The sequence below is a fragment of the Salvelinus fontinalis genome, chromosome 8 (genome assembly GCF_029448725.1).
Source record: "Salvelinus fontinalis isolate EN_2023a chromosome 8, ASM2944872v1, whole genome shotgun sequence".
Lineage (NCBI taxonomy): Eukaryota > Metazoa > Chordata > Actinopteri > Salmoniformes > Salmonidae > Salvelinus > Salvelinus fontinalis.
In genome coordinates, this window is record NC_074672.1 from 10299532 (window position 1) to 10314713 (window position 15182).

Below are 15182 nucleotides of genomic sequence, written 5' to 3' on the forward strand. Positions count from 1 at the left end.
ACCTCTCTGTGTTATAACCTCCCTATGTGATACCTCTCTATGTGATAACTCTCTATGTGATAACTCTCTATGTTATAACCTCTCTATGATAACCTCCCTATGTGATAACTCGCTATGATAAACTCTCTGTGGGATAACTCTCTATGATAACCTCCCTATGTTATAATCTCGCTATGATAAACTCTCTATGTTATAACCTCTCTATGTGATAACTCTCTATGTTATAACCTCGCTATGATAAACTCTCTGTGGGATAACTCTCTATGATAACCTCTCTATGTGATAACTCTCTATGTTATAACCTCCCTATGTGATAACTCTCTATGTTATAACCTCTCTATGATAAACTCTCTGTGGGATAACTCTCTATGATAACCTCTCTATGTTATAACCTCTCTATGATAAACTCTCTGTGGGATAACTCTCTATGATAACCTCTCTATGTTATAACCTCTCTATGATAAACTCTCTGTGGGATAACTCTCTATGATAACCTCTCTATGTTATAACCTTGCTATGATAACCTCTCTATGTTATAACCTCCCTATGTGATACCTCCCTATGTGATAACTCTCTATGTTATAACCTCGCTATGATAAACTCTCAGTGGGATAACTCTCTATGTTATAATCTCGCTATGATAAACTCTCTATGTTATAACCTCTCTATGATAAACTCTCTATGTTATAACCTCTCTATGATAAACTCTCTATGTTATAACCTCTCTATGATAAACTCTCTATGTTATAACCTCTCTATGATAAACTCTCTATGTTATAACCTCTCTATGATAAACTCTCTATGTTATAACCTCTCTATGATAAACTCTCTATGTTATAACCTCTCTATGATAACCTCCCTATGTTATAATCTCGCTATGATAAACTCTCTATGTTATAACCTTGCTATGATAACCTCTCTATGTTATAACCTTGCTATGATAACCTCCCTATGTGATACGCTCTATGATAAACTCTCTACGTGATAACTGTGATCATGAAGGATATATTTCACAAACTAACCAACACCACGGGCCAGTAGCAGAGAGTGGTCGGTAATCGTGGGGAAAAACACTGGCTGTGACTGACACAGCACCCTATTCATGAAAGGTGCATACCTTCTATACCGTACTGTAGTGTACTATATGAAATAAGATGCACTATCTAAGGAATAGGGTGTCATTTCTGATTGGCCCATCATCACTGTAGTCATCAGCCACCTCCATAAAGAAACTAAACAAAGAGATCTAGCTGTTATGTAACTGAACTCAGCAATAATAATGATACTACAGTAATAACCAATAGAGGGAGGGTTACGAAGACTATATAGTCCATAACTTAATACATCTACCTTATAACTTTGTCAATTAGCTGTGTGGTTTACCATCCTTCATCGGCAAAGTGCTGTGTTTACAATTTGAGTCCAGCGACTGCCTGGTCCCACCTCTATAGCTGCCATAGTTCACTAGCAGTGCTGAGACAATAGCTCGTTCTCAATTAGTATTTTTCTTGATCCCTTGCGTCCTCTCCCTTCGCGTCCTTCTCCTTGGACCTTCTCCTCCAATGGCCTTTGAGAAAGAAGTGAGGAGCGATGACATGAGAAAACGAGGAAAGACGAATCGAGAAAGAGAGAGAGAAGGGCAGGGTTATGTTAGACTGGCTAGCTAGCAGAGACAGAGTGAGCAGACCAGGGTTGGCTAACTAAGACAGAGACAGGGCATGGTAGGGTTGTGTCTGTCAAAGTGATTAACAAGCATTCCTAAGACAGAGAGACAGAGAGGAGGGTCTACCATAGCAGTCCTAAGATGGAGACAGAGACAGAGAGCAGGGAAGGGCAGGGAAGGGTGTGGCCGCTCAGTGCTGCTCAGTGCTGCTGTCAGAGAGGTGATGCATGGAGCTATAGAGATGCAGGGGGTGAGTCAGCATCAAGGAGTTATCTCCACTCCATATCCATCATATGTCTCTATACCGGCTAGTAGAGAGATATCCTATAGTGGGAAATGTACACACGCACACACACTAACAAATGCATTCAAGCACACACAGCAAGCAATAATTGTCTTTCTTTTCGGCATCAGACCTGCCTTATTCTAAGTTTAGACATAGTTTGTCTGTTTACTTTGTTAACATCTGACTCCAGAAGTATCTGTCCTTGCAATTTGTAGTCTATGATATTTCAGATTTAGATGACTATTTTTCAATAACTAGTTTGGATGTATTTAACTACTTTTTCAAAGTAGTAGTTCAGTAAACTATATTTTTCATAGGGGTAACTTTAGTGTAGCTTAACTTCTTCCAGTGTGAAGTAATTGACAGCTTGGTAAACTAGATTTTTAAAAGTAGCTTCCCCAACACTGCGCGCGCGCACACACACACACACACACACACACACACACACACACACACACACACACACACACACACACACACACACACACACACACACACACACACACACACACACACACACACACACACACACACACACACACACACACACACACACACACACACACACACACACACCAGCCCTATTGTTCCTGACCCAGGGTCTAATAAGACTGGGCCCTGCCTGCATGCTCTCCCACTCAGGCTACCTCAGGCACTAAGGACCCTACTTAAGATGGGCCATTAACCTGCTAGTATACACTCTCCCCACTCTCCCTCTCATTCAACTTTGGCTGCTAAAGAATAAAGTGCACCAACTGCTTTCAGCTGAAACGTCTAAGGGCTATGTTTTATGGATGTGTTGCCGTTTTTATTTCATTCAAGGCATTGCAAACAAACACGCACGCACACACGCACACACACACACACAATTACACACACACACACTCACGCGGACATGCACGTGGACACACACATGCTCACCCACACACACACACAGACACAAACAGAGAGACACACACGCACATACAAACAGAGCGACACACACACTTCAAAAGCCCTGGTCTTAGAACCGAGAAGATGGGATGACTATTTGCATCATTAGTGTTGTGCTGGAACAGCTACTGAGTCGCAGAGGAGTTCTAACTCACTCAGAGGGAGGGGAATGCAGATAGAGAGAGAAATGACAAAGAAAGAGTGAGGCGAAAACAGAGTGAAAGGGAAGGAGGGAGGTAGCAGAGAGAGTGGCGGGAAAAGAGAGAAAGAAGAGGAGCGAGACATTGAGAGAGAGAGAGAGAGAGAGGGAATGAAAGTGTGAGAGAGAAAAAAAGAGAGAATGTTAGTATCTCAGCAGACCAAGGACTAGAGATTGAAAACTGAATGTTTTTTTGCTGTGAGTTGGTCGTTCTAAATATAGCCTCCCTCCATTCTCCTCTCCTCCCTCTCCTACTTTCCTCACAGCCCTGGCACCGCACATCTCTGAACACCCGTGACAATCCTTGGAGGCTAGGTGGCTAGGAGGATAGGTGGGGGGGTGGAGGGATTCTAGGAGGACGGCTGGATGGGACTGGCGGTTGTCAAAGTTCACCGCGTATTGTTGAATTCCCTCGAGAGAGACTAAATCGAATTAGACAACTGCACACAACAATACTCAAATCCACTGAAGCCAGATATTTGATCAGACAGTGGACACTATAGCTACTGCATATAGAGATCCGATCCCACATAGTCATTAGAGCAGTTGCTCCAGTCCACAGCCCTGCCCTGGGTGTGATTTGACCTGTTCCTCTCCTGTGAGCTCATATCTTTGACCATTCAAATCCACTGAAGCCAGATATACCATCAGTTAACACTACACTGTATAGGGATTAGTCATTAGGCCAGTTGCCTCCACTCCAAAGACCTGAATGTGATTTGACATCTTCTATGAGCTCATTCCACTACTTCACAGTACTGAGTCAAGTCAATGCAAGCCAAGCATCCCTGTGCTGACCTGGTAACACATCCACCCTACTTGCTAAAAGCTTTCTCGAAAGGAAGAAAATATCAAAGCCAGTATGAAAACCGGTCCCTCTGTACAAGAGCAGGGGCAGTCCTGGTACCCAGTTCCAAGTGGGTCATGTAGGTTTTCCACATAACTAACAGCCGAGCAGAACATGTGATCTGGGATAGCTTTCTTAGCTAGTTTTCCAACAATTGGCGACAGATTTTTATGCGAATATTCTAAAATATGCATTAAAAAAACCAACACATTTTTCCACCAGAGGTGTTTCCATCAAACGGACTAAAAAGATGACTTAGTGCACATAAAAAACGGATGTTGTGAGGTTCACTGAACAACATCCGTTACAGGAGAGCTATGTCAAGTATTGTCACCCAGGTACCCACTACGATGTATGTTTTTGACACACCAACCAGAGCACCAGAGCATGTGAGCGAACAGAGATATAATTACAGACAGAGGACATTCAAACCCGGCCCAGACAGTCCCCTGACGACGCAATGGGATCAAGACATTGAGAGCAAGACCCGAGTCAATCAATATGAGAGACACACAGATTGATAATTTATCCTGTTCTATGCGACCAGCACCAGGACAGCGAGCCAGTCATCATCTCCTCTCCATGACCTCCCCTGATCTAGTTACAACACACTGCTTTCTTACTGCACTCTTGCCTATGTGTCTGTGTGTGTGTGTGTGTGTGTGTGTGTCTGTGTGTGTGTGTGTGTGTGTGTGTGTGTGTTTGTGTGTGTGTGTGTGTGTGTGTGTGTGTGTGTGTGTGTGTGTGTGTGTGTGTGTGTGTGTGTGTGTCTGTGTGTGTGTGTCTGTGCGTGTGTGTGCGTGTGCGTGTGCGTGTGCGTGTGCGTGTGTGTGTGTGTGTGTGTGTGTGTGTGTGTGTGTGTGTGTGTGTGTGTGTGTGTCTGTGTGTGTGTGTGTGTGTCTGTGTGTGTGTGTGTGTGTCTGTGTGTGTGTGCCTGTGTGTCTTTCAATCAACTACCACCACCATCGTTACACATCGTTACAACAACAATGCATCACTGCACCTTTCATCTCTCTCCAGCAGTGAGCTGTCGTAGCCTAGCTTCTCTGCTACCCCACCAAGGACACTCAGTTCTCACAGACAAGTGTTCTTCCCTCCTTCCCCCCGCGTGCACACACACACACACGCACACACACACCTGCCTGTATGCCCCCTGTTAAAAATAGGAGGTATCTCATCTCCAGTCACTGCTAGAAACACTGCCGATGCAATGAGGACACTGTAATGATATGAATCATCAGGAAGGAACAAACACTGACAGAGGCATAGACAGAGGCATCGGGTACGACAGGAGGAGCAGGAGGAGCAAGAGCTGGAGGCCAGGCTGAGGTGGGAATGTATGCCCAGGCCAGGGAGTGATCTCTATGGTTACCGCCAAAGTGGCATTTCCTAAATAACTGAAGTGTACTAAAAATGAGGAAAACCTTCCTAATATTGAATTGCCCCCCCCCCCCCCCCCCCCCCCCCCGTTGCCCTCAGAACAGCCTCAATTTGTCGAGGCATGGACTCTACAAGGTGTCGAAAGTGTTCCACAGGGATGCTGGCCCATGTTGACTCCAATGCTTCCCACGGTTGTTTCATGTTGGCTGGATGTCCTTTGACACTTCTCTGTTTTCTCAATGACATTCAAATCACCGTTGAAAAAAGGCGCAAGTTTTAAGTTTGTTCCACCTGAGCGAGTCTGACCATAAGTCAGAGACCACTATGACGACACACCAAAATATGTTTGATGGATAGCGGGAAAAGAGCAGGAACAGGCTTTTGTAGGCTACAGTCCAAGCTGCGTCTTCCAATGGTGTGACTGCTGTCGGCATCCAAACATTATCCACCTTGAATAAACGTATGGAGGTAAGGATGACAGCAGTGGTGTAGTCTACGGCGATATGGATATCACTTATTATTAATATCTATATCGCTCATTGATGTGAATCACACTGCTGCTCTCTCATTTAGCTATTGCCGCCTTACGGAATGTGGTTGTTGTGGATGGCTGTTCACAAATCTAAATGTGTATTTGAAGCCAATAATGGTTGAATTCAAGTTTAAGCTGCCTATCAATCATTGTTTTTGAAACCAGTGGACAGCCAGTGAAAAATGCTCTCCTGCAACAGCTGCATAGTGCCGATCCCAGCCTATGGAAGAAAAGTGGGGATTTTATTGCTCAATCTAATTCATGCTGATAAAAAAAAAGTCCATAGGCCTAATGGACACATGCTCAAACTTGCACACAGTAGTTGCTACATCAATTTTTTGACTTATATATATATATATATATATATATATATACATACACACACACATACAGTACCAGTCAAAAGTTTGGACACACCTACTCATTCAAGGGTTTTTCTTTATTTTTACTATTTTATACATTGTAGAATAATAATGAAGACATCAAAACTAAAAAAAACACATATGGAATCATGTAGTATCCAAAAAAGGGTTAAACGAATCAGAATATATTTGATAATATAGATTCTTCAAAGTAGCCACCCTTTGCCTTAATGCCATCTTTAAACACTCTTGGCATTCTCGGAATGTAATTACGTTACAGAGTTTGGGTAGTCTAAAAGTTACGTTACTGATGACAGTTTTGGACAGGTAACTAGTAACTGTAACAGATTACATTTAGAAAGTAACCTACCCAACCCTGAGTAAGTACACTACTTTTGACCAGGGTTTCCCTGTGTAGAGCACTTCTTTCGACCAGAGCCTATGGCCCTAGTCGAATGTTGTGCACTATTATAGTGACTAAGGTGCCATTTCTTTCATCAACTAGGCTGGCTGGCTGTGGGCTTGGCCTTGCATCGCTGTGCTGTTGCTGTGAATACTTAGTCTTTTATCCCCACAGGGACTCCTCAACCTGACTCCACCGAGCTGCTGCTTCAAAGTATCTCCACTGAGAAGCTACTGGAGCTAACCCATATACAGCCATCCTGTGTACCTACAGTACTGCGCTGCCTGCACCCTTCACATTTGAATTGCATCTTCATTCGACCCATAGAAGCCATGTACTGTACCTAGACCTGCGCACTGTGCTGCATGCCTCCTGTGTATTATACATCACCAAACACTACTTTACTCAGATAAATCTGGAGCTAATCCATATAGTACAGCCACCATGTACTGTACCTACTGTAGCACCGACAGTACTGTCCTGCGGGCATCCTGTAATGGCTGAATCCTTCTGGTTAGTGCATGTTATTTAGAATCTGGCCTAATTAGGCTATGCCAGGATTCAGCTTTGTACAATTGGTGTATCGTGATTATTGTATTGGTGAGAGGGATTTAGGAATGTCATATTCATTAAGGTATGAATATGCATATTGTTCCCCCCTTAAAGTCATTCAATTCGTATCATTTTGCCTTTTCTTTTTTATTCACACATCTGAAAAGAATACTGCTATTTATCTAAGACATTCTGTATGTTATGGATAAGGTTTATATTGAATGCATGGCACTCAGCTACTGTCGCCTATTTCAAATTCAATAATGAGTGAAAAGATGACAGCTGTCAGTACATGGAAGTTTTAGCCATAGGGAGATGTAGAGGACTAATCTTTGTCTCTGTCAAGATTCCTCTATGGTTCTAGTAATGGGGAACCTGGTTTTGTTCATTCGGGTTGGTGAATTGGTGTAAATATGGAGTTGTGAGGTGTCTTAGATAGGGCTTGCCTTGTAAACCAACGGGGTAATACAGGATAAGAATTGACTTAATGCCTGCACATATAATGCTTTATAACTTGTTATAAGCATGTATGAGCCTTTATAATGTTTTAAAATGAGGCATATAATGAGGAATTTATAAACAATTACAAGCATTTATAATGATTTATTCATGAAATTCTAAAGTGTAACCATCTGTATAGAGGGCACACATTTCCATTATATTTCCACTTGTATTCCAATAGAAAACGACCCGTAGAGTGACTAAAGAGTATTTTTCTTGAGACAGGAAGGAAGCAGAGAGAGACAGAAACTGAGTCTTCACCTCTCTAGACTGAGCTGGTTCATCAAATTTAATCAAAGCATTGCAATCTGACACGCCAGTGCAAAGGCACACACACACACACGCACACGCGGATACGCAAACATGAATGCACACACACACTCACACACCAACACACGCACACACACAAAAACGCACACACACACACACACACACACACAGAAAGCACACCTCTCCTCACAGGACAGGCTTTTAGTGCTCTGTCTCACGCAGTATTTAATTGACCCCACACAGGAAGCATAGCGGTCCCAAATGCACTCCTTCCCTCCACACATATACAGCACACACACCACACACACACACACACACACACACACACACACACACACACACACACACACACACACACACACACACACACACACACACACACACACACACACACACACACACACGCACACACACATAGCACAGCACAGAGAAAAGAGGATAAAGCATGAATGCCTGCCAGTATATGCACAGCTTCTTCCCCACCCCTGCCTCTCCTCAGCTACTGAACATAACCAGCTAGGTCACCCTTGATACAAGTCAGTATTCGACGTCCATCCATGTCTGAAGATGTGGAAACTGACCACTAGGGGCAACAGTGAGCGCTGTCACCTTGAAGTAGATTTCAGGTTTACTAGGGTGTTGTGGACAGGGATCGTGGATGGACGTAACACCTGCCTCTGATTCCAAAGGTAGCAAGTTCAAATACAACAATAAAAATATGTTTTTTGATATTTTTGTTTTAAGCCAATCCCAAACCTTAACTTAACCATAGTTAAAACCTTAAGAATTTGGAGTTAACGCCTGAACTTAACCCTAACTTTTAAAAATATGAGTTAATCCCTCAACTTAACCGCAAACACTTAGCATTTTGACGTTTGGAACAACTTTGAAATTTGACTTTTGAGAAACATGGATGAACGTCTAATTCTGACGGGAGACCGTGAGAGCTGGTTGAACATAACAGCAGTTCTGCAACTTATAACCCAGAATACACCAGAACCGTTCAGCAGCAGTGTCATCAATGGAGCAAGATTCATGTCACTGAACATCAAGTTTATTGGACATAAGACTGATAATACTGTAAGCTTGAGTGAAGGGACAATGAAAGATTAAATCAGATGTCGTATTTCTTAACATGCACAGTTGCCTGACGACTCAAACTGAGTTATTTCCACTGCTCTGTCGTTCGCTACATACTTCAAGTCTGAGACTGCCGTCGTTGAAGTCGTTTGTGGTGACGTCAAAATGAGGGGCGTTATACAAAAAAAGTCATCAGCGATTGGATCGTCTCTAACCAATCAGAGTATCTAAGCCAATGAGGAAGTTTCAAATCACCGCTATACCCATGTGTGTTCTGGTTCTGGACCAACCCACCCGTTTTTGGGACCAATCAGACGGCCCCGAGCGGGATTGCATTCGGGGTATGCTCGGGGAAGCACTCAGATCCAGACTCATTGGGAGAAGAAACTAACGTCCGTGGGCGTGGCGTAGCATTTGGCTAGAGCAAGGAGTCTGGGTAGCCAGGCAAAAAGCTGCTACCCATGAGAGTTGTCCCAGAGTGCGAAACATTTTAACAGAAGCAGTAGCTGTTGTATGAACTTGATAAGACTCTATTTTCAGCTCAAGGTACTGGAAGATCAACTCTTTTTTAGGTTTTGATTGATCTAATTTTGATCAAAGAAAATTCACCAAATTTAAATCTAGAAAACACATCAATAAGAAAATACAATACAAATGTTCTGTTCTCTGAAGAATGCCTATGCAGGCAGAGAGAATAGAATAGAACAGAAGCAGCTGAATAGTCTCGAGAAAGATAGAATGTACGGTGGGTACTTACTCTGTTGGAGGTAGGAAGAGAAAGCTCTCTCCCCCTCTCTGTCTATCTCTCTCTCTCGCTCTTTTGCTCTGCTACCAGTCGTGGTGTTCTCTCTCTCCAGGGTAGCGGTGAAGTGAACTGTAGAGTGCTTAGAAGCAGTCTATCCCTTTCTGTTTCACTCTACCCCCTCCTCCCTCTCCGATACACAACCATTTGCCACGTCATTAGGGCTCCTTTCTTTCTATCCTATCCGGCACTCTTTCTTTCCTTCACCCCCCTTTCTCTCCCTCTTCATTGTCATTCTTTTACCTCTATCACTACCTCCACTGTTCTTCTTAGTTACTCTCTTGGTTACTCTGTTACATTTAACTTTCATACAGCCATATCATATTGTGTGGGACTGATAGAAAGGAATTGTCAGTCTGATTCTGATTCTATCATTTCGTTATTCCATTTTTAAAAAATCTATATTTAGATAATTGTTACTGTAAGATAACCAGAGTTCATTACAGTGTTAATGCTATAAATGACTGTAAATGAAAGGGACATCTGTCATTGACTTCAGTTCCTTTGAACATCATGCTGTGTTTGTCACGCCTGCCCTTAGATATCTCTGTTTTTTTAAATATTTTGGTTAGGTCAGGGTGTGACTAGGGTGGGTATGCTAGTTTTTGTATTGTCTAGGGTTTTTTGTATGTCTGGGTTTTTTGTAGGTCTAGGTGATTTGTATGTCTATGGTGGCCTGATATGGTTCCCAATCAGAGGCAGCTGTTTATCGTTGTCTCTGATTGGGGATCATATTTAGGTAGCCATTGCCATTTTGTGCTTTGTGGGATCTTGACTATGTATAGTTGCCTGTGAGCACTATAGCAGCTTCACGTTTCGTTTTGCATTTATTGTTTTCTTTGAATTTCACTTCAAAATAAAGATGGAACCATACCACGCTGCGTCTTAGTCCACTCATTATAACGATCGTGACACCCCGAAATAAATAAATGATCTCACTACAATACATTTTAATAGAAAGTTAGCAAAAATAGATAAGATCTTGCTACCATCGAAAGGAAAATACCTGTCTATTTGTGGAAAAATCACCCTGATTAACTCTTTAGTCATATCCCAGTTGACCTATTTGCTTATGGCCTTGCCTACACCTAGCGACTTGTTTTTTAAATGGTATGAGCAGAGAATATTCCATTGTATTTGGAACGGTAAGCCAGACAAAATTAAACAGGCCTATTTATATAATGAATATGAATTTGGAGGGCAGAAATGATTAAATATTAAAGCATTTGTAACGGCGGTCCTCCTCCTCTTCGACCGAAAAGGAGGAGTATTGAGGGAACCAAGGCGCAGCGAAGTTTGAACACATATTTATTTAAACGAAAACACGAACTTGATTAAACTAACAAAACAACAAACGGTGTAGACAGACCTAAACGACGAACTTACATAAAACAAGTAGAACGCATGAATAGGACAATTAGACTACACAAACCGAACAAACCGTAACAGTCCCGTATGGTGCAAACAATTACACAGACACAGAAGACAATCACCCACAACGAACACTGTGACAACGCCTACCTAAATATGACTCTTAATTAGAGGAACGCCAAACACCTGCCTCTAATTAAGAACCATACCAGGCAACCCAAAACCAACACAGAAACAGAAAACATAGAATGCCCACCCAACCTCACGTCCTGACCAACTAACACACATAACAAACTAACATAAATAGGTCAGGAACGTGACAGCATTAGACTTCTCACTAAAGGCTTCAGTCATACAAAAGTAATATTTAAATCCAAACTGGTTCTCTAGCACAGTGGTTCCCAAACTTTTTATAGTCCCGTACCCCTTCAAACATTCAACCTCCAGCTGTGTACGCCCTCTAGTACCAGAGTCAGCACACTCTCAAATGTTGTTTTTTGCCATCATTGTAAGCCTGCCACACACACACACACACACACACACACACACACACACACACACACACACACACTATACGATACATTTCTTAAACATAAGAATGAGTGTACGTTTTTATCACAACCAGGCTCGTGGGAAGTGACAAAGAGCTCTTATAGGACCAGGGCACAAATAATAAAATAATAATAATAAATACTTTTACTCTTTATTTAGCAATCTTACAAATACAACTTTATTTGTTCATCGAAAATTGTGAATAACTCACCACAGGTCAATGGTGTGCTTGAAAGGATGCACATAACTCAGCAATGTTGGGTTGTATTGGAGAGAGTCTCAGTCTTAAATCATTTTCCACACACAGTCTGTGCCTGTATTTAGTTTTCATGTTAGTGAGGGCCGAGAATCCACTCTCACATAGGTACGTGGTTGCAAAGGGCATCAGTGTCTCAACAGCGCGATTTGCCAAGACAGGATACTCTGAGCGCAGCCCAATCCCGAAATCTGGCAGTGGCTTCCGATTAAATTAAATTTTCACAGAACCGCTTGTTGCAATTTCTATGAGGCTTTTTCATTTTTTTTCATTTTTCTTTTTTCTTTTTCTTTTTCAGATGTCGTCCGTTTCGGGAAAGCACCTGCTTAAATGCGCACCCAACTCACTCAGGTGCTTCGCTATATCACATTTGACATTGTCTGTAAACTTGAGTTCATTTGCACACAAAAAACCATACAATGATGGAAAGACCTGTGTGTTGTCCTTGTTAAAACTTCTTCAGGATCGGTGGGTCCCCTGCGGGACGGTTGAGCTAACGTAGGCTAATGCGATTAGCATGAGGTTGTAAGTAAAAAGAACATTTCCCAGGACATAGACATATCTGATATTGGCAGAAAGCTTACATTCTTGTTAATCCAACTGCATTACAGTGAAATAATACCATGCTATTGTTTGAGCAGAGTGCACAGTTTTGAACATTAACAATTATTAATAAACAAATTAGGCACATTTGGGCAGTCTTGATACTGTAACGATTGTCCTCCTCCTCTTCATCCGAAGAGGAGGAGTAGGGATTGGACCAAAGCGCAGCATGAAATTTTGACATAACGAATTTATTAAAGAAAAGACGAAACACGATAAACACTTGAAAGGATTATCAAAATAACAAAACGATGTAGACAGACCTGAACATGGAACTTACATAAATACACGAAGAACTCACGAACAGGAACAGACTACATACACGAACGACAAAACGAAACAGTCCCGTGTGGTGCACATACACAGACACAGGAGACAACCACCCACAAACAAACAGTGTGAACAGCCTACCTATATATGATTCTCAATCAGAGGAAACGTCAAACACCTGTCTCTGATTGAGAACCATATAAGGCTAATTACCAATGATCTAAACATAGAAACACAAAACATAGAATGCCCACCCCAACTCACGCCCTGACCATCTAAACACATACAAAAATAACAGACAACAGGTCAGGAACGTGACAGAACCCCCCCCCCCCCCCCCCCCCCCCTCAAGGTGCGAACTCCGGACGCACCACCAAAAGTCTACGGGAGGGTCTGGGTGGGCATCTGTCCACGGTGGCGGCTCAGGCTCTGGGCGTGGTCCCCATCCCACCATAATAAATCCCCGCTTTTTTAGCCTCCTCCCAATGACCACCCTCCAAATTAACCCCACTGGATTAAGGGGCAGCACAGGACTAAGGGGCAGCACAGGACTAAGGGGCAGCACCGGACTAAGGGGCAGCACCGGCGGACTAAGGGGCAGCACCGGCGGACTAAGGGGCAGCACCGGACTAAGGGGCAGCACCGGACTAAGGGGCAGCACCGGACTAAGGGGCAGCACCGGACTGAGGGGCAGCACCGGACTGAGGGGCAGCACCGGACTGAGGGGCAGCACCAGAATGAGGGGCAGCACCAGAATGAGGGGCAACACCAGAATGAGGGGCAACACCAGAATGACTGGCGGATCCTGGCTGGCTGGCTCTGGCGGATCCTGGCGGATCCTGGCTGGCTGGCTCTGGCGGATCCTGGCTGGCTGGCTCTGGCGGATCCTGGCTGGCTGGCTCTGGCGGATCCTGGCTGGATGGCGGCTCTGGCGGATCCTGGCTGGATGACGGCTCTGGCGGATCCTGGCTGGATGACGGCTCTGGCTGGTCATGGCTGGATGACGGCTCTGGCTGGTCATGGCTGGATGACGGCTCTGGCTGGTCATGGCTGGATGACGGCTCTGGCTGGTCATGGCTGGATGACGGCTCTGGCTGGTCATGGCTGGATGACGGCTCTGGCTGGTCATGGCTGGATGACGGCTCTGGCTGGTCATGGCTGGCGGAAGGTTCTGGCTGATCCTGTCTGGCGGAAGGCTCTGGCTGATCCTGTCTGGCGGAAGGCTCTGGCTGATCCTGTCTGGCGGAAGGCTCTGGCAGATCCTGTCTGGAGGAAGGCTCTGGCTGATCCTGTCTGGCGGAAGACTCTGGCTGATCCTGTCTGGCGGAAGGCTCTGGCTGATCCTGTCTGGCGGAAGGCTCTGGCTGATCCTGTCTGGCGGAAGGCTTTGGCTGCTCCTGTCTGGCGGAAGGCTCTAGCGGCTCCTGTCTGGCGGAAGGCTCTAGCGCACAGGTGTCAAACTCATTCCACGGGGGGCCGAGTGTCTGCGGGTTTTCGCTCCTCCCTTATACTTGATTGATGAATTAACATCACTAATTAGTTAGGAACTCCCCACACCTGGTTGTCTAGGGCTTTATTGAAAGGAAAAACCAAAAACCTGCAGACACTAGGCCCTCCGTGGAATGAGTTTGACACCCCTGCTCTAGCGGCTCCTGTCTGGCGGACGGCTCTGAAGGCTCATGGCAGACGGGCGGCTTTGCAGGCTCAGTACAGACGGGCGGCTTTGAAAGCTCAGTACAGACGGGCAGTTCATGCGGCGCTTGGCAGACGGACAGTTCAGACGGCGTTGGGCAGATGGGCAGTTCATGCGCCGTTGGGCAGACGGGCAGTTCAGACACCGTTGGGCAGACGGGCAGTTCATGCACCGTTGGGCAGACGGGCAGTTCAGGCACCGTTGGGCAGACGGGCAGTTCAGACGCCGTTGGGCAGACGGGCAGTTCAGGCACCGTTGGGCAGACGGGCAGTTCAGACACCGTTGGGCAGACGGGCAGTTCATGCACCGTTGGGCAGACGGGCAGTTCAGGCACCGTTGGGCAGACGGGCAGTTCAGGCACCGTTGGGCAGACGGGCAGTTCAAGCGCCGTTGGGCAGACGGGCAGTTCAGGCACCGTTGGGCAGACGGGCAGTTCAGGCACCGTTGGGCAGACGGGCAGTTCAGGTGACTATTTCATGAAGCTGGTTGAGAGAATGCCAAAAGTGTGCAAAGCTGTCATCAAGGCAAAGGGTGGCTACTTTGAAGAATGTCCAATATAAAATATATTTAGATTTGTTTAACACTTTTTTTTGGTTACTACATGATTCTATATCAAATCAAATGTTA